The following is a 4,211-nucleotide window of genomic DNA, read 5'->3' on the forward strand; positions in this document are numbered from 1 at the left end:
CCTCCGCACCCGTTGCTGTGCTCTCCTCCGCGGCTTCGAAGCTCCCCCCTCCGCCTCCCGCAGTCTCCGCCCGCGAAGGGGCTTCCTAGTGTGTGGAAACTTTTCCTCCTTCACAGCTCCCTCCCACTGGTGCAGGTGCTGTCCCTATTCTTTTGTCTCTGTTTTTTTTTCTTTTGCCCTACCCAGGTACGTGGGGAGTTTCTTGCCTTTTGGGAGGTCTGAGGTCTTCTGCCAGCCTTCAGTAGGTGTTCTGTAGGAGTTGTTCCACGTGTAGCTGTATTTCTGGTGTATCTGTGGGGAGGAAGGTGATCTCCGCGTCTTACTCTTGCGCCATCTTCCGCCGAGCCCCTCATCTCCCTTTTAGCCACCTTCCTGGAACTAGTATACAACACTTCTGCCATCACCTCATTAGATAGAAGTCGGTCATGTGACCATTCTTGGCTTCAAAGGAGGCTATAAATGTGGTCTTTTACTGGAAACATTACTGTCCCAAATAAATTTGGGATTCTTTTATTAAGAAAGAAGGAGAATAGGTATAGAACATATGCTACACTTTCATACCCAAGGCAGCTAGAAGCACCACCTCAATTATCATGTTCTTTCTACCCAGTTTTCCAACCACAGTTTTCATGGGTTCAAACAAAACTGCTGCTTCAGAGACACCTGAGCTCACTCTCCCATCCTCCCAAATCCCATGTCCCAGACTATGCCTGAGTCCTCACAACTTAGCATGCTTAATCTACGTCATTCACTCACTCAGTCATTCATTCAACAAATATTTATTGGTTACCAGTGATATGTGAGGCACTGTGATAGGCACTGGAGATAAATCAGAGAACCTGACAGACAGGGTCATGGTTCTCATGGAGCTCACATTCTACAGGGGTTGATACACTCAAGATTTGAGAGCCATTAAGAAAATAATATGGGAAAATGTGACAGAGAATGACTAGGGTGGGGAAGGCAAGGAAGGATTTTCAGAAGACGTAACTTAGATTTAATATTCAAATAACAAGAAGTACACAGTCAGCAGTGGGAAGATATAGGATCTGAGCCCTCGAGGCAGAGGGAAGAGCAAGACAAAGGCCCTAAAATATGGGCAAGCTTGGCAGTTTTAAGGAACAGCTTGTATGCAGTGTGTATTGGGAGGACAGTGTTAGAAAATGATGTGAGAATGGTAGGAGGGGCCCAATAACAGAAGGTCCTGTGGGCCATGGGAAGGACTCTGGGTTTTGTTCTTATTATGATGGAGCCATTGGGTGCTTTCTGAAAGGAAGGGAATTATTATTATAATCTACCTTATTAAAGCTCATTCTACATGTTCCTTGGAGGACAGACGGAAATAGAGCAACTGTAAGATCAAGAGACAAGATTAGGAGGCTACTACACACATGACAGTGAGAGGTTACAGTCTCGTAGACCACAGTCGTAGCAATGGAAGGGGTGAGATGGGGTTTGAAATGAGATGTATCTTGAAAGTACTGAACTTGTTGATGAAGTCCACATTTGTGGTAAGGATAGAGAGGAATTAAATGTGTCTCTTGGAATTTGGATTTTTGTAGCTGGGTTAGGGCGGTTCTCTTCGATGGGGAAACGAATGGAGGACCAGCTTTGGTACAATGCCAGGAAACTGACCGTTCAGTTTTGACCATGTCGTTTGTGGAGCCTATGAAGAATCTGGGTGGGGAGCATGTGGTTGGATGTATAAGTCAGGAGATCCTGAGAATATTCTTGGCTGTGGCAAAAAAAAAAACCCAAAAGCAACAAAAAACACAAGCATGCAAGCAAGCAAATGAAAAACCCAACTGTACAGTTCAATCTGAAAATACAGGTTGATTCCACATATAAGCATGACACAGCTCTAGATTCTGGAAGGGATACAAAGACACATTAAAAGCCAACTTCACTGAGCTATAATTTGTGTTCAACATAATGTATCCATCTTTTTTTTTATTATTTTATTTTTTGGCTGTGCTGCGCGGCTTGCAGCATCTCAGTTCCCCAACAGGGGATCGAACCTGGGCCCCTTGCAGTGCGGGCACCGAGTCCTAACCACTGGACTTAGCTGTAAGCCTAAGGCTCTGACCTGACAGGGGCTACGAACTGTAAGACAAGAAAGATATATGTGTGGAATATAACTATCAGTCATCCACTTATTCATTCATTCATGCACCTAGTGCATGTCAAGCTTAGCGCTAAGAAGGGAAGATAGGACCATGAAAAAATTCAGACAATGTCTCTGTCTTCTGGAAGATTCGGAGTCAATATAGAGAACTGCACGTGGCTCTGGTTGCTAAATAGTAAGGGAGGTATTTGGTGAGATAATTGGAGCCCCAAAAGGTCTAACCCCAGTGCACAGACGCAACTCTTCCCCTTCTGCATGTCTCATTGACAATGCTGTGGCATGACCTAGAACATAGAGCTGTTAGAATAGAATAAGCCTGAACATTCTGTGCATAAATGGCTGAGGAAACAGCTTTCCAAACCTTCCACCCAGCAATCAGCCCTGATTATGTGCAGAAGTAGATCTCAATTTCATTTAATTCTCACAGTTGGAGTTGTATGACTAATTATTTTTTCTCTGTATCTAATTATGAAGGTGAGGATAAGAAGGGTGAAGTATCTTGAAAGAAAATAGCAGATCTATTGATAATAGGAAAGTGTTAGATTTTATGCTGTGAGCTATTAACAAGTGTGGAATACTAGTTCCCATCCTTTAGGTCCAGGCTGAGGTAGTAGCAATGCAAATTTCTCAGTCAAATGCCTGGGATTCATTGGCCATTTGAGAATTTTAGGAACTGGAGAAGCTATAGGAAAATGAAAGCCTAACATACCATCCTCCTGCCTGCTCCACATCATTGCTCCTGCCTCTGCTCTCTTGTTTTCTATGATAACGTCATCTTAACATTAGGTTTTGTTATTGACTGAACTGTGTTCTCCCAAAATTCATATCCTAAAGCCCTAATTACCAGTGCCTCAGAATGTGACTGGATTTGGAGATAGGGCCTTTAAACGGTGATTAAGTGAATTTAAGGCTGTTAGGGGATACGTTAATCCCATCTGACTGGTGTGCTTATAAGAAGAGGAGTATAGGACACACAGAGAGACAGCAGAAGTGTATATACAAAGAGGGACAACCATGTGAAAAAGCAGCAAGAAGACGGCCATCTTCAAGCCAAGGAGAGAGGACTTAGAAGAAATCACCCCTGCTCACACCTTGATCTTGTACTTCCAGCCTCCAGCACTGTGAGAAACAAATTTCTGTTGTTAAGCCACTTAGTCTGTGGTATTTTTGTTGTGGCAGTCTGAACAGTCTAATACAGGCATTATGAACGTGTTTCAGTAGTTCATGAAGCAGGTAGAGTAGACTGTCAGAAAGGATGAAAATAAAGTGATGGTAAAAAATACCAATGATCAGTAAAACTGAAAGAAACGTGGTTAATTTGTATCACTATCAGGCAAAATAGACATCAAGCAATTGCAACCAAGAAGGCTACTATCAAACCATAAAAGAAAATGTATTGAGAAGATTACAAATTCTGAACTTACATTCACACGATAACATATCTTCAAAAACATATATAGCAGTAAGTAGCAAAGTTACAAGTAACAGAAAGTAAAATCCACTTTTGTGTATACGATAAGGAAAGATACTGGCTTATATAACTGAGAGCCCACAGGTAGAGGAGACTTTAGGTTAGTTGATCCAGTGGCTCAAAGATATAAAGACTCAGGCCCAATCTTGAACCAATGACTGTGGCTAGGGACATAGGGTTATTGCGTGTGATCTAGAGTAACTCTGGTCTCACCCTTGGAACTAGCAGGCAAATTCCCCCCAACATGTGACTGTACGAGGGAGGAAATGCACTAATGAAAATTTGACCACTTAGGAATGTATATTGCATAGGTAAAGAAAAATATTCACCTTCAGGCACCATTTGAAAGCACAATTATCAATATGAGCATAATACCCACAGTACTCAAGCTCAAATGGTTTTCAACTACTATGTCTTTCCAGGTAACAAATACTTCTATTCAGGAAATACCTACATTGAATTAGCGAATGGGTAGCTACAAAGCACTAGAGCTCTCACCCCTGCAGTAAGTTTAGGAAGGACCACAAAGGCATCCATGGTAGCGTACTGAAATCTCTTTTTCTTTCTCAAATTTTTGGCAAAGCTTTCTCTTTACTATCGTACTTTGATATTATT

The sequence above is a fragment of the Leucopleurus acutus genome, assembly GCF_964270905.1.
Source record: "Leucopleurus acutus genome assembly, chromosome: X".
In the NCBI taxonomy this organism is placed as follows: domain Eukaryota; kingdom Metazoa; phylum Chordata; class Mammalia; order Artiodactyla; family Delphinidae; genus Leucopleurus; species Leucopleurus acutus.